General features: G+C 34.6%; 2 protein-coding genes and 3 non-coding genes across 5 annotated transcripts in view; 4 read left to right on the top strand and 1 right to left on the bottom strand.

Annotated features, from left to right (window-relative positions):
* LOC134679533 (juvenile hormone epoxide hydrolase-like) overlaps positions 1-22,468 on the top strand; it is a 331,027-nt gene that overhangs the window by 227,934 nt on the left and 80,625 nt on the right. The window lies entirely within an intron of this gene.
* LOC134679528 (facilitated trehalose transporter Tret1-like) overlaps positions 9,773-22,468 on the top strand; it is a 67,008-nt gene continuing 54,312 nt past the window's right edge. Inside the window, exon 1 of the mRNA XM_063538483.1 lies at positions 9,773-10,131. The gene's annotated coding sequence lies outside the window, so the exon portion shown is untranslated. The remainder of the gene's footprint in view (positions 10,132-22,468) is intronic.
* On the top strand, positions 13,289-13,360 carry Trnag-ucc (transfer RNA glycine (anticodon UCC)). The gene has a single exon. It is a non-coding gene; the product is annotated as a tRNA-Gly (tRNA).
* Positions 13,488-13,559, top strand: Trnag-ucc (transfer RNA glycine (anticodon UCC)). Its single transcript has one exon. It is a non-coding gene; the product is annotated as a tRNA-Gly (tRNA).
* Trnag-ucc (transfer RNA glycine (anticodon UCC)) lies at positions 21,091-21,162 on the bottom strand. Its single transcript has one exon. It is a non-coding gene; the product is annotated as a tRNA-Gly (tRNA).

Below are 22,468 nucleotides of genomic sequence, written 5' to 3' on the forward strand. Positions count from 1 at the left end.
GGACATAGGCAAACAAGCAGACGAATCGCCCGATGGTAAGCAATTACCGTCGCAATGGACACCAGAGTTGCTGCTATTAAAAACGATAAAATGATCAATAGATCTAAAAGCTTTAACCTCCCCTCCCCAGGCCTCATAACGTTCATTTTTCGTGATTTACGTCAATTGAGAATAATTAAGAATAATAAAATGGTTATCTGCTGAAGACGTAACTATGACTGAAATATTACTCACTGTAAGTTACTAAAGGATCAATGCGACGAGCTATATGTAATTACCTCATTCTCAAAGTATCCATCTTAGAAGGAACACAAGTGTTAAAAAAATTAAGTCTTATTCTGTTTTTTTTAAAGATTTTTTAAAAGTCATACCTAAATTATTAAAAATAAAAAAGTGAATCTATAAAAATGTGCAACAATGTAAACAATTGCTGTGAACTGCAAATAAATTAATATTGTTTGGGATAAAACAGAGGACATGTTAAATAAATAAGGAAAATCAACACCAACAACATATCCAAGAATAGAAGTGCATAAAACAAGTACACAAGTGAAACTATATTACTGAAGTGAAAACTCAAAATGCAGCTATCAGTATCACCAGCAGTTGAAGACAAATTCCATAACATAGTAGCGCGTATGCACGACTGCGCGTTCTACTTCCTGCTTGTCTTCTGGATCAGCACCACAATCCTCGCCATTGTGACCTCCATCTACGGCCTCATCTCCTGGTCCCTCATCCCCAAGTGGAGAAGATTCCACAACTACGTCTTCCAGAACATGATCTTCAGTGCCTCCCTGCATCTCCTCACGCCTTTCGCCCTTGCCGGCTTAGGAAACTGCTATTTATGTATCTTCTTCCAAACTGTGTTTAACCATTGGCTTGTAACTGCCACTGCTATGTTTTACGTTGATTTTGTTAAGATTTTCAATAACTCTGTTAAGTACAGATATTTAAAAGCTAATTTATTTGCTTGGATACTGCCCATTCTTGTAACGTTAATGATTATTCTGTTAAAACTTCATGGCTTGTATTTTGGGATAGCTACTTCATGTTTCAACTTTTTATTGTATTTGAGAGTATTATTTGCATTGTATAATTCTGAGTCTGTTATTGTATCTACTACAAATACCAAATTAAGATTAGCACTTATCGCTACTTTAGCGTTCTTTAGTACTGGTTTGGTCATTTACTTGCCAGTTCTCGTGATGATTTTAATTGACGATCATCAACATAATGATTTGGGTGTGTTAGGCTATCTCGTTGTAAATTTGGTGTCAGTGACACTTATATGTATTTACTTTTGGATGATGAAATATAATAGGGAAGCATGGAAGGAATTTACAGATTTGAAGAAAGCTAGGACGATGAAAGAAGCAAATATGAAGTATTAAAATAATATATTTTGGAAAAAAATTGTTGTGTCTGATTGGCAATAAAATAGAAAATATTGAAAATTGGCTTTAATATGATAGTCATTAGTTTATGACTATTTTTACAGACTTTTAATATAGTTATCAAAAGTGAGAATATTTTGCAATTATGAATAAAGTGATCAATTTAGTACTTCAGTCACTCAATGTAAATTAAACCAGGTAATATTTACAACTTTGAATAATATTGCAACATGATATATGAAAGTGTGTTTCTCTGTTCTATCTACTTCACCTGTTCTGCCTTCTGATTCGAGAAAAACTTTTGATATTTTAATCCAAAATACCCAAAGTAAAAAACCCCAAAATAATCCTGTTAAAAACATGGAACGTAATGTTTAAAATCAAACAAATTTAATTTAGTTAATACTCGTATAAACCTGCGTTAAATATTTCTAACATTACAACATTAAACTATACAATATGTCCTGTTCAAGCAATATCACGTCATTGTCATCACTGCTCTCAATATTTTTTTCCTTATTTAGTCCAGAGCCGTTAACTGAGCAGAACCGACGTTAGAAACATAAGTCAAACCCAACAAATACAAGGAAAATAAATTAGTACAAACAAGCTCAATGACGAAGAAAAACTTCACAAGGATAATTTGACAACAAAAGACGAAGTAAGAAACAGTGACGCAAAAGAAAAAGAAAACAATTTGAAATCGGAAAACGTGAAATTTGTGCTTGGAGTGTGAAAAAGTTCTATAACTACAAGAGGGAAAAGTAAAAAGATTTATTTGACATGAAGCATTTGGATTGGCAGTTGGATATCACAGTTTTTAAATAAACTTACGACGATAAGACAACAGATTAGAAACTTTTGTGAAATCAAAAGAATATTATGTAACAAGTCATAAAATGTTAATTGTTTAGTGCCATTTAGTTAACTCAGGTGTGTTTGAAATTGTGATAATTGTATATTTTTATATTAACACCTTTACTCAAGACAATGTACGGGTACAGTAGAGTGTCTGGTTCGGTACACACTTACAGCGAGGTCGATCAGACGAATCCTTCGAGGAATGTGTGTCTGCGACTGTGGTTTTGTGTTTTAATTGTCATGTATGTAATTGTGACCGTTTTAGCTTTTGCGTGTTGTTTCATGGTTGCAATATCTTGGTTTTCTTAGTTTGTACACAGATCATATAATACTAGTAATTATTTAGGATTTATATTAAATAGTCAATAAGGTAGGTTTATGTTTATTGTGATAAATGACACATTAAATACTGACATCTTTCCCGTTATATTGATTGCTCGGTTTTGTTGTATGAATTATTTGGCAATTAGTTAATAAGTCATACATAATTTTATATTTATTTCTTGAAACAGTATTGTAAAATGTATTATGTGCCTATCTATTTTTGTATTACTTCCACTTTTTTTTTAATGCATTATTCTATGAAAGTTCATGAATGTATTCTACTTGTACCTTATAGGGTGGTATTCCACCTGTCCAATTTCATTGTCCAATGTGAATTACGTCTCACTCTCTCATTAAGCAAAATGTGAGACGCAAATACACATTGGATCAAGATATTGGACAGATGGAATACCACCCTAAACAAAACATAAAGACGTGAAAAAAAATAAAAATAAGTTCTTAGTGTTTTGTATGAATACAGATCCGTTAATATAATAAATATAATTACACGCTTCACCGTTTTTGTCCGGTCCTCGACAATCCATCGGGGTCACTGGGATCGGGAAAATACATTTACCTAATCATAGATCCCCAAAAGATTGTAACCTCAGCTTTCTAATGACTTACAAATAATATGTATTAATAGTTATAGTCCCGGACAAAAATATACTTAGGTAACTGAAAAATGGCACATATTTATAAAAATAAATGAATTGGTTGGTCGCTTAATTTTTTTCCTGAATCGATTTTCCTGGACTTCTATCTATAGTATAGGTACCTAAATTTAAACCTGGTTTTTATTTAAGTATGACGGTGGCATGAAGGGATATTACATCGTATAAAAGTCCTCATAAATAACCATTTAGATAACCAGTTGTCTCCTGGGGAAATATTCCCGCGAGATAGCTTCTGAAGGAATAAAGCGTCCAAATTTAACCACTTATCGTAGAGGGATCTTCTACAGAAAAAATACCCGCCCACCAGCTTAAAGATAATATGAAAGATAAAATGATTTTGGTGTGTAAGAGCCTTAAAATTTGCTTTGACGACCGCTCTCAGAATAGCAGTCTTTGATATATTTTTGGTTTCTAATGATATTTGACATATTGATTGCTATTATTTTTAAACACTTGTGTAAATACAATTTGGACGGATAATTACATTGCGATATTGCGAACACATGTAGCTTGCACTAAACTCGCTATATATACTTGAATGGTATGAAATGTGGACCTCAAAGAACAAAGGCACTATTATTTTTTAATAAATTAAATTTCTAACTCGTTTCAAAATGATTGCCTTGTAATTGTAACAGACTAGTGAAGGCACATCCATACAAAAACAGAAAGTCGTATCTCCATACAAATTCCAACGAGATATTATTATAATACGCCCTTTCGTCTTCCGACAGTTTTGTTTTATAGGCCCGAGTTAAGGGTGCCAGCACCCCTAATATATCTTTTGTCAGCGAAAGCTAATTAGAAGATTCAGCATTGCGTAACTGGAACATGCGTCAATGCTGAATTGCATTATTTAATTATAAATACTAGCTCTTAAGTCATTTTAAGTTAGAATAATCTTGATTGTAAGCTAAGTGGTTACGCTGTCAGTTTAAATAAATATATTTTTTTAAACTAAAGTCCTTGTCATTATCTTAATTGGCGCTGAGGACAGGATACCCGTCGTTTTCCTGACACGTTCAGAAGCCGATCAAATATCGCGAAAGTACCGTGCCGGACTACGTACGTTTCTACGTTTCAACGGGTAGCCGAACAAATAAATTTATTAAGAAATATCAAGAGGACCTGCCGCAGAAGAAACCAGTCAACCTAGCTGTTCCAGGAAGCTGTCCATCTCCAGCCGACCGGAAGCAATCCTGAGTATTCCAGACCATCTGTAAGGTGTCGTGAAAGCTGCCGGGAGGAATGTGAGTCAATCTTTTTCATCATCCTTTCTGTTCCTTTTATACGTATCCTTACTTGTTTTAAATATATGTGTTATTAAGGATTAGAAAACGCCGTAATAACATTATTAGGTTAATTTTTTTTGTGTTATTAAGGATAATTAAACGCCAAAATAACATCCCTAGTTAACGATAATATTCGCGTTATTAAGGATAATAAAACGCCACAATAACGCTAGTAGTTTAAAATATTAGGTATTGTATATTAAGGATAAAAAAACGCCATAATATCATTCCCAATTTAGGATATCTTCGCGTTATTAAGGATAACAAAACGCTATAATAACGATATTATTTTAGAATATTAGGTATTCGTATTATTAAGAATAAAACAAAACCGTAACAACATTTATTTACAACGTCAGCGAAGGTATTAAAGTCCACGTTCAATTGACCTACTTCGGTATTTTGCAATCAGTTTATTTTAGCGTGTTTAAATTTTATTTGCATTTAAAATGGAAGTGGTAGAAATCTCTGATTCAGATGACGGAGCTACAGCTCATTCCATCTCTAACAGGGAACACGAAGGTATCCCAATATTAAATGAAGCTATAGATTTAAAACCAAAACAAATATTAGTATATAAATGGTTCAAAGACGACATTAGCGTTAAAGATTTATCAAACAAAAAACAAAAGATCTTGGAAGTACATATGCCAATAAATAACGTACAATTAGTAAACAAATTTTTAAAAGAGTATGTAGACCTTAAAAATAAATATTTTATCTATTTCGAATCACCAGAATTTAGAAAAACTTTCAGTAATGTCGTAACGCAACTTTATAAAAAAGGTACACAAAATTTAATCGAATGCACAGAAAGAATCGTAACATTAACAGATGAACATGACATAAAACAAATAGTCATAAAATATCACGAGGGCAAGACATGCCATAGGGGCATTAATGAAACGCTAGCAAAACTTAAAAGAGATTATTGGTGGAGTAATATGAAAGAGACCATTGCAGCTATAATTAATGCGTGTGAACAATGTCGTAAGATGAAATATGAAAGGAAACCCATGAAACCGTATATCCAATTAACACAGAGTCAGGAATCACCATTTCAGGAAATATTTATAGATCTTTTATTTATCGAAAGTAGATATTATTTAACAGCTGTAGACGCGTTTAGCAAGTTAGGCCAGGCAATAAGTATACCCAATCGAAGTACGCCGGAAGTAGTAAGAGCTTTGATTAAATATTTCAGTATGTACGGCGTTCCCAAAAAGATTAGCTGCGATTCGGGTACAGAATTTAACAATGAACTTATGAAAGAACTATTAAAATTATATAAAATAGAATTGCACATAGGAACTCCGAACAATCCTAATTCAATGGCCGTAGTAGAACGATTTCATTCTACAATAATCCAAATTTACCGTTTAGCGAAGTATGATAGAAGTGACCAAGATGCAGCATCAGTCATGACGTATGCCATAATGGATTATAATAATTCAATACACAGTGCCACGACATTTACCCCTTTCGAATTAGTTTTTGGGCACACAGAATCAGGAAATACATTCGATACGGATAGAGAGCGAAATTTAATGCAGAAATTACTTATAGATCACAGGAGAAGGTTAAAGGTATTGTACGAATACGTGAGTGAGAAATTAGTTAATGATAAAATTAAAGTCAGGGACAAGAAAGGCGGTGAAGTACCACCAGAAATTAAAGAGGGTGATACCATTTACATGAAAGATACTAGAATCCGTAAGGCTAAAGAAAAACCTAGGTACGAAAAAGCCACAGTTATAGGTAAACCGGACAAAAACATAATTCCCGTACAAGTTAGAAAAAGAAATACTCGTGTAGCACTCAAAAATGTCAAACGACCTCCACAGGTGGCGAGTGATATTACTGATGGTCCTGGTACATCAGGGATGCAGTCTCAACATCCAAAACCTCGAGCGGAATCCGGGGATAGCTCCAGTCAGGATGGGCACAGCTCTGATGAGGACTAGCTCCTGGAGCATTATTAAGACTATAGATTTAGAGTCAATAAGTTCACTATTAGAAATAAATTTAGATCAGTATAACAAGTTAAAACATATAATTGATAGTAATATAGATACAAGAAGAGAACTAATGGGTTTAGAAGTACAAATAAATTCATTTACTGAACTATCCCGAGATAGACTTTTACAGATCTTACCAACTGCAAGAACTAAAAGAGGTATTCTCAACCCATTAGGATCCATAGTTAAGGTAATAACAGGTAATTTAGATAATAATGATGCTATTAGATTTGATGCGATAATAGAAAAGATGAAACATAAGGAAATATCAGTAGAGAATAAGGTAACATTACTCCAAAAGGCACTTGATAAATTAACAAACGTTTCGAGCGACATTAATTTTAACGTTAAACACTTGGGTTATAAAACCAAACAACTAGAGACAGTCCAAAAAGACGAGACAAAACTTTTCAATTTAATTTCCTTAATGAATAGCATGTATCAGATTCTAAATAACTTTCGCACTATTTACAATATTATACAAGAGATAGAAACAACTATTGCTTTTAGTAAATTGTCAACCTTGCATCAATCCATAATAAACTCAACTGAATTCATTAAAGTCCTTTATGAAGTAGAAAAACATGCAACCTTAGTTTATCCCGTGTCAAAGGAAAATCTAGTTAAGATAGAACGTAGTATAGACCTTAAGTCATTTATTAGTCATAGTCGCTTAACTTTTATACTAGATATCCCATTAATTGAGAAAAACACATATATTTACTACAAAATTATACCTGTTCCAATTTACAACCCCGAAACCAAAAAGACACTTACCATTATTCCCAAATACCCCTACCTTATGATGAATAGATTGAAATTCCGACCCGTGGCAAGATACTGCGAGGAAATCGAAGAGGACAAACACATCTGCACGGACAACGATGTAGTACAACATCCAGCAGCAACATGCATAGAACAACTGATGTTACTTAAAGATAACATATCGAAATGCAACCAGCAAACCATCAAAACAGAAGACACAGTTATACAGAAGATTACATCTGACCATTGGCTTCTTTACACCAGAAAAAGAACAGTGATAACCGAAACATGCGGAGACGAGGTTTCGAAACACAACTTGGAGGGAACCTACATATTGACCCCAGCTAAATACTGTGAGACGCAGATAGAAGACATCATCATGAAAGCAGTAACTAACACTACAATTACCAACTACATTTTACCCCCTGTTGTACTGCCGGAACTGCAAGCAGAGATCCAGAAGAACGAGAACGAGGTAGATCTGCGAGGCGTGGACTTCAGCGACGTAAAAGACATTCTCAACAGCGTAAAATATAACAGTGAAAGTGATTACAGTGAGAGTTATATCATTAGTAATAGAGTCAGTGTCTGGACCATCGTTTTATATACCATTTTACTTGTAATAGTAACTATATACTTAACGTATAAACTACATTCTGTATTTTTCAGACGAAATTCTCTGAAGCCGACTTTGCCACCTTCAGATAATTTCTCTCTTAAGGAGGGAGGAGTTAAGGGTGCCAGCACCCCTAATATATCTTTTGTCAGCGAAAGCTAATTAGAAGATTCAGCATTGCGTAACTGGAACATGCGTCAATGCTGAATTGCATTATTTAATTATAAATACTAGCTCTTAAGTCATTTTAAGTTAGAATAATCTTGATTGTAAGCTAAGTGGTTACGCTGTCAGTTTAAATAAATATATTTTTTTAAACTAAAGTCCTTGTCATTATCTTAATTCCCGCCAGATGGCGGCTTGCAAAATGGAGGAGGCTGCCAATATTAATTACGCAAATGCGTTCCTCCAAGTATTAATGTTTGATCGAATGGAACATGGAAATTAAAATAATTTGCAATAAAAAGAAATTTCACGGATTTTCTTGAAAATTTAATGTTCTTGTTCATTAAGCAGGTTTAGGCATATTTATATTTTTATAAAAAAAATCTGTATCTTTGGGTATTTAAATAAAAGTAAACAAAATCTACCCTCGAATGGCTCCTTAAGCCAGTTGAGGGTAGATGAAAACATTACATGATCAAATAATGTAGGTCAGGTCGTTCAGTGACAGATTCAGGCGGTTTTGTATATGGTTGGTTAACCAATAAATTTTATTACTACCCGAAAATTTACAAATTATTTGTTTACATTTATTTAAATAACTAAAAATACAGAGTATAGTTTATAATTTTGTTGTAAGACCATGACGATCGTCTTGATGAGTGGTAGTGGTAGCTACACCAAGGCCCCTACGTTTTCTGTTCTCTTTGACGGCGCAGCAACTAGTATCATTTCTCTCTCCTCGCTCTTTTAAAATGCCATTTGTCAAAAAAGGACAACCATACTGTTGACAAGGTGAACTTCAAATCAAGTGTTGCCTTTTTTGATGCATCCAGGCTATGTATGTGTGCGTAAAAACGTGTATGTGTGCTCTTTTAGGGATGTGAAAAGTCGATTTTAATCATGTTATATATCGATAAACGCTACACAGCGGAACGAAATACCTATTAATTGAAGCTTCAATATCTTCGTTAAACATATACATAATTGAAATGCTAATGAATAATAAATATGTTAGAATATAATAAAATATTTCAATTATTGCGGAACACATATCTAAGTAGGTATTTGAGAGTATGTATGTATTTTAATTAAATATCTGAACTTTCCCTTGGTTCCCTGCTGGGGCGTGACGATAAAATTATGATCTGATAACCACAATAAAGAATAAAAGCGTTTTTGTTCATTTTAGATATCGTCAAACCTTTGAAGTAAAATTAAAATTGTAAGAAATGTCGCTAGTTTATCGATATGACTTTATCGACATGGCTACAGCAAGGTGGTGTTAAATTGTTAATCGTACACTAAACAAAAGTGGCAACAGTGACAGCTCGCTGAGACCCCGTCTCTATATATTATAAGTCTATGAGCTACACATCTCACGCACGCATCTCCTTCTCATCTGCATTCTGCATGCACCAATCAGAGTGAGCGATTTTTAAGGTCGCATCAAATCAAGATTAAAACCGTAACAAATTGTTAAATTACAATCAGCCTCCTGGGCGAATGACGAGAAAATATTTGAATTTAGGTAAACTGCCTTGTATATTCCGCGATATAAAACAGATAATTTTCGAGAATTTTCGTTAGTAGGGCCATTTCAAGTTTACGACGCACGTTTAATTAAAAGGACGCTTAGCGAAACAAAATGTGTCTTTAGGGGTTAATCTCTGCCTCCTCTACTCTATGCGCACCCCATTGAAGATGTAAACACATAAGTATAGGTAAACCCGCATAGGGGTAGGTTCAGTCAACGCGGCGCGCGGCCGCGAACGGACGCAGGCCGTTGCTCACGTCAAAAATAAAAAATAAAAAATCATTTTTTTTTTCTATCTCTACACAGCCCTAAAAAGTTTTTATCAGCCAGTGCTTGAAGAATGCGGCGCAACTAATGTTACTTTTTTTTCGGCAAATTTTTTTCAAGCGCAGTTTCTTTTCTCATTATTCTCTTGTTCATCGTTAGGTCGTGTGGTGAAATGTGAAAGTAAATTTGTTATGCCTTGGATGTGGCGATAGTCTGTAAGTTTGTAGAAATCGATATCTAGCCGCTACATGCCCAGACATTGCGCTTCGTTTCATTTTATTATTATAAAGATCATATCTGGACGACGGAGAATTTAATATCCGATATACAGATACTGTTACATGTAGCTTTAGTTTATTTTGGTAGATATTTTTACTGTCAATATTTTTATTGCTTTATGAAGTTACTTTACTTTGGTTACCCATATTTTCTTACCTTATTTATTTTTACATAGTTCACCCGCTACGCTTACTAGTTCACTTTAATCTTACTAAAAATTACCCTAAGGTATAATCATTCTCATAACACTGAAGTAAAAATTTACTGAATACACTCTTAGTTCCTTGGCTATAGAGACAAGTGTCGTCTGCGAGCTGTTAGATGGAAAATGCTTTGATTTTTTTACTTGGTAAATATTTTGGGCTAGTATAATTTTGATAGGTAATTTAAATTTGAGCGCTCTCTGATAAAATTTGACTTAATGCGTAGGTAAAGAGAATGTTGCAAAATAAATAACATTGAAGTCTGGTCAACACCCTTCACAAGAGAGTTGAGTAACATCTATTTTACTGCATAATCCAGTAGCCGCTATAGATTTTTGCTTAGAAGACCAAATTTCATAAAATTTTGGCTACCTGCGATCTTTCCAGTCAATTCTTGCGATATTCAAAGAACCCGCAATTCCTGATACCGAGTATAAATAGCATGAGTGATGGAACACACAACACAAAACTTGTTTGACAATTTCATGATACTGATTTGATCACACGAGACTTTTAATATTCATTCAAGGATTCATTTGGGACAATCTTCATTCTCTTGTCGGTGGAGCGATTTCTACTTATAAGTATATATCGATCCGCTGCAGCCTGATACGACACGACTTTGAGTTTTTTTTACTTGATCCATGTAAGTTCTCCATTCTCTCTCCCTATTCCTCTTTGCTTCAACTCTCCCTTCTACGATATTTTTGATGAATTTTCCTCTTCTGTTCTCAATAAAGATAATCATAGTTTATTATTCAAGTAGGCATATTACAATGCGCTTATGAACGTCAAATATTCGACGTCGTCAATGATTCTTAACAAACTTTTCTTCTCTCCTGCTAAATGTAAAACCTCTTCGTTGGTTTCGGATAATAGATGTAGAAAAACAAAAAATTGTTTTGTACTGTTCCTGGGTTAAGGCAAGTAATCTGTTGATAAGTAAAAACATTTATTCTAGTAGACGTAACAACAAACGCTTTCGAATCTTCCGCTACAAACATAATTTCAAGTTAGTTATCAGAGCAATTTCTAAAAGCATTGTTCTTAAAGAGTAAAGCATGCCAGTATGCTCCAGAGCTTGATTTCTACTTGTGAGTAAAATCGGTTCAAACCACCCCCGTGCGATGTCCATAGCTTCCGACAGCACAAAAGACAAATACAATCTAAATCTGTTTGACCCATTTCTACGGGATTATAAAGCCTTAAGTCTTTCCGACCCACAGAACACAGTTAAAGCCTCTGCTTTATTACGTTGAGACTTCTACTGCCCGAGCACCCATAACAGCCGCAACTGCCATTGAAAACCAGTTTGAATTCGAAATTTGTTGCAAGAGAGTTACGGCTGTTATGCTTGGAAAAGTAATGTATTTAGGTCAAACGCAGATTCAGATTCTAACTTTGACTTTCCTGTTGTAGAAAAGTTTTTAGTGATAACGGGTTTTCCCTAGTTAAAACTAGTTTTTTGTTGAAAACTAGTTAAATATAACTGGTAGTAACACAAAGTCCCTTGGTCCCTTGGTGAAAAATTGTTATCACTAACTAAACGGCTGGGTTTTCACTAAAACTAAAAAAGTTATGTAGGTACAGTTAGCTTGGCTCGATAGAAAAAAAAATCCCGAAGACATACCCAATTATTACTATACCAGTATATTGCCGAGAGCAACATTTTAAACAGAAGTTAGATATGAGGTAAAAACCCGCGCAACAGCTATATCTTCCATTGCAAGTTCCGCGCCGTGCGATATATCTTTTCTTTTCTTCTAATTTACGCCCCCTTTTAACATGACCAATCAGTAAATATATTTATACTTAATTCAAATTCTGCAATGCAACACGAAGCATGCACCTACATCGTTTGGCAATTTCCCGCACATTTGTGGTGTTGCGAGTTTCAGACGTGTCCCAGGTGGCGGGCGCTGCGAAGTGTCTGCCATATTGTGAGTTTGTGTGTACTGATTATGAAATAGTATTGAGGGGATTTTAAATTCAATAGGCATCCTTAGTCTGAAAAACCAATTTGTGAGTTCTGTGCCTTTTTCTAACCGACAATTTGTCTTTAAGATTCACATGAACCCGCTGCTAATAAGCCGCTCCCATACATTCGAAGTTAAACTTTCATTTTGAAACGACATGCTTAAATGATATTTATGAAACTTGGCATTAAACATTTACGTAACATAGTATATCTATGCCTGCTAGTTTTCGTTGCTATAACTGGTATACCTACCATGAAAATATATAAAAAAATAACTCAAGTATATCTACATAGTAACTGATCATGTATAGTCTACATTTTTACCAGTGGATCGGCGAAAGTTCGAGAGGTGTCCCAGGTGGCAGCGGCGCAAAATGTCTACCATATTGTGAGAAGTTGATGTGCAGATTATGAAATAAAATCTAGAGAGGATTTTAAATTCAAAATCGATGTTGTTGCTTGGAATTTTGACAAAGTTGAAGTTGAAGCAAAGAGGAAGAAGGGAAGACCAAGGAGAGCATAAGTACATGAATCAAATGAAGGAAAAGATCAACGTCGTGTCGTATCAGGCTGTCAAAGAGAAGGCAGAGGACTGCAGAGGACCGCCAAACATGGAAATCGCTCCACCGACAAGAGTCATACTCTTAAATATATGATGATGATGATGCAGTCGGCAATAATGTCGCGCTGCAATACTGCAGCACTAATTCTGATGTAGTCGGAATCCGAACGGGATCTTTACAGGGGAACAGAAACAAAATCAGCTATGGACTTAAAAATATAATTTTAAATGAAAATGTCCAAACCTTGACATGGGTCTGCGAAGTCTTTGTTATTTTCTCAGCTGAGAAAATAATCTGCGAAATGAATGAATTCTTTTAGCAATGATAAAATTGAAAGAATTACACAGATGCGTTGGTGGTGTAATGGTCAGCATAGTTGCCTTCCAAGCAGTTGATCCGAGTTCGATTCTCGGCCAACGCATAAATATGTTAATTTTGTAGGTACATTTAATTAACAGGTACTTAATGTAAATTACGAGACAATAAGTTCAAATTGGGTAGATTTTCTATGCACCTAGGTATAAGTAATTCTACGTGGTACAACAGATGCGTTGGTGGTGTAATGGTCAGCATAGTTGCCTTCCAAGCAGTTGATCCGAGTTCGATTCTCGGCCAACGCATATATTTTAAGACGACTCCGCGTAAGGAAACGAAAGGGATATTACCAATCTACCTAGATAGTTTATCTTTAAATCCGTTTTCTAAAAAGGATTTTGTTACTTACCTGCATATTGAGTTCTTATTAAATTTTAGGTCACCAGATTAATGTATTTTAATATTATTAAGAACAGTGAAAATTAATTCATGTATTTAAATTAAAATACTACATAATACATTATTCGTTCATAATCTATTTTTTTTTTCAAAGTTTCAAGACTTTCAAGTACCTATCAGTTCATACAAGCTTCATACCTACGCGTATGTAAAAAATCTCAAAATCAACGATCCTCACTTAAATATACACACATTAAAGCCTCCTTTCAAATGGCGATCTCATTATTCTAAGCGTGATTTATCAAATGAAATAATTCATTAAATCCGCAACAACTCGCTCAATCGTCAGCCGCTTATTAAAGCGTCCAATTCTCGCGGGCAAATAACGATATTACGGAACAATGGACGATGGAACTGTAATTGCGTTTGATGTTTCAATCCAGTGTTGCTAACTCTGATTTTCAAAAGTTGCCAGACGACTGAAGTTACAAATACATAGAGTCTGGCTAGCCAAAAACTGTTGACAGATATTTCGTTATTGTATAACCAATTGTCTATGATTTAATAAAAAACTATAAGTCAGTTGTCAATTTATGTCATTCATTCAAATTGTTTGCGGTTTATAAGGGGTTTATTTTAAACAATATTAATAATATCTATACTGAGTGAGGTTCGCAAACTATTATTTAATCTCATAAATAATTACGACAATGTGCGAAGTCGACGTGTAGCGTTGTATAACGAAAAATTGCAATGTTTACAACTCCTAAACAAATGTAAACAAATTAGGAGGTTGGTGCTCTATAAATATTTTGATACTTAGCATTTAGCATATTTGGCATAGTACTTATGTATTTTTTTTTTGATGATCGATTAATATTACGGTATTATCGAGCTAGGTCTTATTTACACTACATTTCATCTTTCGCCTTGTTACAATGGTATATGGTGAGAAAGTGTTAACATATGTGTTTATCGTTGACAGAAGGTACTTAACATAGTGGTAGAAATTATGTGAGCTGACTCTGAGTGCTCGGCAACGTATATTTAACTTATATCCTTAGGTACCTTACGTGTGCACAGAAAAATCACAAATATTTTCTAGGATCAAAACTATAATTCCTACTACACAAAGTGTGACCAGCCCAAGATTTTTTGAATTTCCCGCCAAACATTTGTGTAATATTTCAGTATCCAGACTCTACAATACCTATATATATTATGGGCACAATTTGTATTTATTAATCTATCAAGAGTTACAGAATGAGCGTGTATAAGGCATATTCTGAGTCGTCAAAAGTCTAAATTTAGCTACAAAGTCGCTGTAAATTAATTACCGATAGTATCGACTTTGCTTCAAGTGTCAAGTTACTGCCCACGGCGTTTGAAATATGCTGTTTGTTCAATTCATCTCGCAGGCAAATAACGATATTACGGAACAATAGGAAATTGGAGTGAGGATCTGAGGATGGAACAGTAATTGCGTTGAAATGCTTCATCCAGTATTGCCAACTTTAATTTTCATTTGCTTGACTCATATCATATACCCATAAGCTTGTTTCGTATATGGGGACATAAATAATTAACAGTTCGATTAGTTGCTAAAATGTTTGAAAAAAAATCATTAGTTGTTGATGCAAGATGGTAAAAGCAATTTATATCTGCAATTTCATCACGTTGGTAACAACGTATCTGAGCGGCTACCGCGAAAACCGAAATTCGCAAATTGCGGGGATCTTTCTCTTTTACTCCAATGAAGGCGTAATTAGAATGACAGAGAAAAATCCCCGCAATTTGCGAACTTCGATTTTCGCGGTTATAGCCCTGTTTGATTGTGCAGAATTATTTATAAAAACCGGGTAAGTGCGAGTCGGATTCGCGCACGAAGGGTTCCGTACCATAATGCAAAAAAAAAGCAAAAAAAAACGGTCACCCATCCAAGTACTGACCACTCCCGACGTTGCTTAACTTTGGTCAAAAATCACGTTTGTTGTATGGGAGCCCCATTTAAATCTTTATTTTATCTGTTTTTAGTATTTGTTGTTATAGCGGCAACAGAAATACATCATCTGTGAAAATTTCAACTGTCTAGCTATCACGGTTCGTGAGATACAGCCTGGTGACAGATGGACGGACGGACGGACGGAAGAACGGAAGAATGGACGGACGGACGGACGGACGGACGGACGGACGGACGGACGGACGGACAGCGAAGTCTTAGTAATAGGGTCCCGTTTTACCCTTTGGGTACGGAACCCTAAAAATGTGCACATAGTCATAATACATGTTTATATTCCTTAAATGCCTGTTCATTAAAAGTGAAGAACATGAAAAAGATTTATGGGTCAATTTCACCAAACGAGCATTTTTGTCTAATTTCCATGGAATTTTGAAATACCAACATTACACAAAAAAAAATATGCTGAGAATTTGATAAAAAATATAATAAATATTAATTTTCTTATGGGATTAAAATATTCATAAAACTATAAAAGTTATTTAAATTTAAAATTTTGGTCAGGGCACGCGAATTAGTGTGTCCATGGAAATTAGATTTTACTAGGACGGAAATTAGAACACGGCACGGGAATTGTTTTCTTAACTTATTTTGGTACTTAAAACTATTATTTATGTATATTTTAATCTACAATAATATACTGCAACCATACTGAAGTGGCATCGGACATATTTACCTTCTTTAATTTTAGTTTCGAACGACTAATCTACGAAAGTATGCTACACTAAAAACTACGTATTTGACTAATCCTTTCTTTTATTTTAATGGCAACTAATCTCTCTTTCTTAGTAAAATGTACATATTTCAAAACAATACTTTGAGTAGTTTCGTAAACTTGTCCGCCTTTACATACAAAACTATTCATCAAAAAGTGTCATTATGTATCTGCATGTAGATAGGTACAAGGTGTATGATCTGGTATATGGTCTTATAGGGAATGATACTAAGAAATAAATAGGGGCACAGTGAGGAGAAGTTATTGTGTAAGTTAATCTGAAGAAATCGAATATGCTGCCTTCATAAATTAATAACCCAAAAAATTGTTTGAACACATATGAGGTAAGGTGGGGTAAGACTATCACCGGGGTAAGACTATCACTTGTATGGAATCCTCATACTGTTAGTGTTGCCCCGATCAAAATAAACTAAGTTAGTCTTACCCCGCCTTACTTTACACATAGGTATACGGGGTGTCCCTGCCCTGCGGGAAAATCTTCAAAGTGTAGGTTGGTTAAGTAATTTCTCAAAAATATCATAATCTTCCTAAAAAAAACTTGCTTACAAAATACCCCCTGGCACTGACTAAAATAACCGACTTGGTTTTACATTACATCTCAAAACTTTTTTGTAGTAGAGTAGAAGAACTGCGTTGCGAGATTTGCATCTTTTTACATGAATTGAAGTGATCCCATCTCTTTTTGTAGGCTGTCCTTCTTTTCGGGTAAACATACCCATAACATACTGATACTATGTATACACATATCATAATACATCTTTATTCATACTCACATCGTCCATCGCAGTGTACCTTTACTTTCCCTACTAATTGTAAGAACTAAAAGGTAACGTATTATATTTCTATAGGATTACAAACTTAATTATGCAGTTATCTTTAGAACGTGACTAATATTGCAGTATTATTAGATTTTTATTGTCTTAAAAAGCTAAAACCTAATTACGTTTCAAATTTGGAACTTGTGGGTATGCTAGAAGTACCTTAAAATAATATTGATTGAGAGTGATTGTGCCAGTGACAAAACTAAGGGATTTTAAAGTCTATTAATTCTTAGACTACATGCTCAAATTAAATGTTATTTAGATAAAATGTTATTGAGATTTGATGGTACGGCCGTGCCACTTTGTTTTGCTCTACTTGGCGGTGGCACGGCCGTGCCCCCAGATCCTTTGTCCTTCTTCAGGCCTCAAACTATCTCCATGCCAAATATGTATTATCAAGATGATATTGTTTCAGCGGCTTAAGCGTGACGAGATAACAGACAGACAGACAGAGATACTTTCGCATTTATAATATAGTAAGAATAGGATATATTTAATTTTTCTTGTACCTATTAGAAAAGCTAATTTATAACAACTAATCTATTAAACGAGCAATTCTTGTATATATTTCGGGGATCGCGGAAACAGCTCTAACGATTTCGATGAAATTTGATCATATATGGGCGTTTTCTGGGATGAAAAATCGATCTAGCTAGGTGTCTCTGGGAAAACGCGCATTTTTGAGTTTTTAGGTAGGTATATGTTTTCCGAGCAAAGCTCGGTCTCCCAGATATTTAAACTTTATACGGTTTACGCTGTCAGCTGTCAAATTTACAAAATAAAACCATTGTAAATTTGATTCATTTTGTTTCATGTAACCTTAGGTACGGGTATTATAATATGTAATAATTCCAAAAATAGTTTTATGTTTATATAATATTTTAATATTATAATATGATAAATGAATAAGGTAAGGTGGCGCAAGACTAACAGTACGAGGATTCCATACAAGTGATAGTCTTACCCCAGTGTCGTCTTACCCCATCTTACCTTACGTATTAAAATTGCCCGGGTTATTCGGGTCCACCCTGTAAGTATGTACTATAGTACTTATACTAAAAAACCGTTCATAGATTTTTGTGCATTCTCTGAGATTTCCTTAAATGTAAAATAGAAAGATATACGTTATATTATTATTACATATAATATATATTCAATCCCAATATATATATATGTAATAATAATATGACGTAAACATTGCCAATTAACTTACAGTGCCCCCAATTAAAAATTTGTTGACAATAAATGTAATACTTTCTAATTCCCGTGCCACTTAATCAGCTGTTTTAGGTAAATATTCTATGGGAATTAGGGCACGGAAATTAGAATTCGTAATAAAAAAATTCGCCAAAAATTTAAATCGTGTTTAACCAAACTGTTATGTTATCGCTTACATAAAGATACATAAAGGGCTCCTAAATATGACAATTGTTTTTGAAAAGCTATGTGGGAAACAAAATTTATAAGGGGCATCGAAATTAGAAAAAAATTGTCGCCCACCCGGATTCCGAAATACTTATGCGATTTGCTCGAACACGCCGCGGCTTGACGTACATCCGCTTGATTTGAGAATTAGCCGAATACTGCCAGTACAGGTGAGGCGGGACACGAGGCGGTTCAGATACAGACGTCGGCTGTGAGAGCCCTTTGAGTTTTGCCGACGAAATTTTACTCGCGCGCTCGGACAAAATTTAAACTTCGATCACGAGTTATTTACCACAATGAAGTTAATAGTGTATGTGCTCAGTGATAGTAAATATCATCTAGTTTAAGTATTTGACACAAAATTAGTGATACTAATGTAGAATTTTTCGTAGGATTTTTCATTATGCTCAAAAGTAGATTCCGGACAGGGCACGGGAGTAGTAATTTGAGCCTTTATGTATTTTTAAGTGTACTCTAAAAACCAATTAATCAGTGAATTCATATGGAACCCGGTGTGAAAGTGTGGCTTCTTTATGTAAAAAAAAAAATGGTAAGTATTATTTGATGCCAACCCGCGATTTTCATCACGGACAGAAAAAAAATTGTGTTCAGAAATTGACCCTTATGCGTTGGCCGAGAATCGAACTCGGATCAACTGCTTGGAAGGCAACTATGCTGACCATTACTCCACCAACACATCTGTCTAAATCATGCAATATTTTTATCATTGATAAAAGATATCATTCACTCCTAAGATTATTTCTTCAGCTGGAAAATATAACAAGGAGGGCAGACCCGTGTCAAGGTTTGGACAATTTAATTTAACAGTAAAATGATAAAGACATTTTAGAATGAACCAACGATTGTGAAATTGTAATCGGAGTACAGCAATACAGATATGATGGTCGTTCTTGTCTACGTGACAGCGTGATAAAACGGTGTCCGTCACTTTCTATCCCACGGTGTTCAAAAGTGACCGTTATTTTATCATGTGGATATGGATGGATAAAGCTATCCATAATATGCCGGCTGGTTACGTTTGTATTCCTTATTTTAAGGTATAGTTCGGATTCAGACTGCGCCGTTATTGCTGCTGCAGTAAATGTGTCAAAAATCTGGTTATCAACAAAATAATGTATGAAAACAAGTTACAGGGACCAGTGTAAAATGGCGTATATTTATTAAGAGGGAAATACGTACTCATCCATACAAAAAGACAAAACTTTTTTCCACTTATAAATATTTTCCATTCTCCATGATTTTTTAGCATGTTATTGACACAATAAAAAACTAGGTTTATAAGTTATCCGTTTTTCAAAATTTGCAACAAAAAAAATATATTTTTAAAGTGAAACCCGAATTATAACTAGAATATATTATGCCGAAGCAATCGACATCAAAATCAAAGTAGTTATGTTAAGATTTAGTTAGTGGAAACCGTTTTCCCTCGAAATGGAAATTGTCTGAAATTGCGAAGCTAGCATGGAACTCTTGTCAGTAGCTATACTTCCCTCTTTAAATATGATTGTATTACGGATTATACTGTATTTATTTACTGTCATACCACGTAATACCTTGAAAAAATAAAATTTACAGAATGCGAGCTTCGCAATTTCATTAACGTCAATCTTATACCCCAAAAATATCCGGCGCAAGGTAATACAAATTTTAAATTCTCAGAAGACTTTATACCATAATCTCTGAGCACATAAACTGAGCTCACAATGTGGGAAACATTTTGCAGCGCCACCTGGTGCCCGTTTCCTCGTACCTACTTCGCAAATCCACCGCTAATGCACGGGAAATTGGTAAACAATATATAATGTAGACGTTGAAGAAAATTGAGCTACACGTACAAATAATTTTCAGAATATTTTTATCTTTAAATGGAGTCAGAAAATTAATTTTATAGATGGTCAAGCAAATCTTGTAAGTAGCCAAAGGCGGCAAATTTAAAAAAAATGTTGGCGCGAAGGGATATCGTCTCATAGAAAATTTGAATTTCGCGCCTTTTTCTAGTTTCTACAGACTAGATTTGATTGACCATCTATATTTATAGCACCTTGTTCGAGCTCAGAGAATGATGCTTAATTAATGATGAATGACCTTTGACCTTCAAATTTGTAATCTTGGAGTGAAGTTTCTACAGCAAAGTTGGTAAATTCTGCATATTTGTCAGAACGGTGGGTATCTATCAGCCATCGTGTACACCGGCCGCTTCATAGTTGTGACTGAAAGGTTATGAAATGAAATCCCTATTAATACCCCACAAACGCATCTATTAAATCCTATTGACATTACATGAATCACTAGTACAGAATAAATTGAATTTTCTTAATTTTAATTAACTTAATGGTATATTCTAGTTCTAATTATTGTGATTAATTTTATTTTTAAATACCAGTTAATTAAATGTACCTTCCAAATACAAAAAGTCATGCGTTGGCCGAGAATCGAACTCGGATCAACTGCTTGGAAGGCAACTATGCTGACCATTACACCACCAACGCATCTGTTGAACTTTTCCAATATAAAGTACCCAAGTAACACACAAGCAGGATAATAGAGTAAAATTATCATCTTATTCAAATTAAGATTGCATAAATTTTGTGTATATGCGGTGGAAATTACTAAATTCGGAATAAGAAAATATGTGGGCCTAGTGGGGCCTTTATACCAATAAATGCTGAATAAATTTTGCATAGTATCGGTTTTGCATATTAAAGCTGAAGAATACTTATTTCTTACACAGTTACTTAGACATTATTCAGCTTAAAGCATTTGTGGTTACTAAAAGCTGCATAATAGCAGCATTAGCAGCAATTAGCTGTATATATTCTGTGTTGTATGATTTTAAGCAGACAATATTAAGAAAAATGTGATAGTTGCTACTAAATGCTGAAAAGAAGCGTCGGTGAAGACTTTCAACTGTATAAAAGCGGTTGCAGTTTCTGTTTTAACGCTAGTTTTTGAATAAAGGTGGACGCTATTACTGGAAGCTGTAATAAAATCAACATATTATTTGTTATTCAGTAGCTGCATATATGGGTTAATTATGGCTTTTATTGACATAACGTCTGAATAATAAATACTAAAACAACACTTATACTTAAGTTATAGCGATTTTAGTACACATATACTATATTTTCTTGCTAAAAGCTGCAAAATGAACGCAATGAGAAGCGCTATTCAAATTACTGCTTAGTATCAACAAGTGCGCAGTGGAGAGGGTTCCGTAGCTTTATACACGGTCAACAGTGCTACTTGAGTCTGATTGCTTTGAGCTTGAGCGTGTTTTTATTTTATTTTGAACGCATCAAGAATAAATACGCATATTCTTTAATCCAACCATTATTTAAAAAATCGAGGTTAAGTTTTCTTAACAATTCTCTTCGATTGGTTATTTTACACAAGATGCATAGTCCTTTTTAATTAGAGATGCACCGGATATCCAGTTACTATCCGGCCACTATTTTACTATCCAGCCGGATACCGGATAGTGACCTTCTATTCGGCCGGATACCGGATAGTAACATTGCATGATTTCAGAGTAAACAAATTGGATTTAAGAAACAGACACGGTCATAATCGTACTTGTTTATTATTTTAAAACAATTTAATCATTCCACTGACTTGCACGCGCACTCATTTCGAACCTAGAAATGAGTCCGCGCGAACGTTTACTAGGAAACAGGTCAAACCTGCAGAATGCGCACCTGAAAAACCGAAATGTAGGTATAGTTTCGCCGGCCAAATATCCGGCGGCCGGATACCGGCCAGTGTCCAGGCCGGATATCCGGAATCCGGCCAAACAAC

Source organism: Cydia fagiglandana, chromosome 2, assembly GCF_963556715.1.
Source record: "Cydia fagiglandana chromosome 2, ilCydFagi1.1, whole genome shotgun sequence".
NCBI classification, from domain to species: domain Eukaryota; kingdom Metazoa; phylum Arthropoda; class Insecta; order Lepidoptera; family Tortricidae; genus Cydia; species Cydia fagiglandana.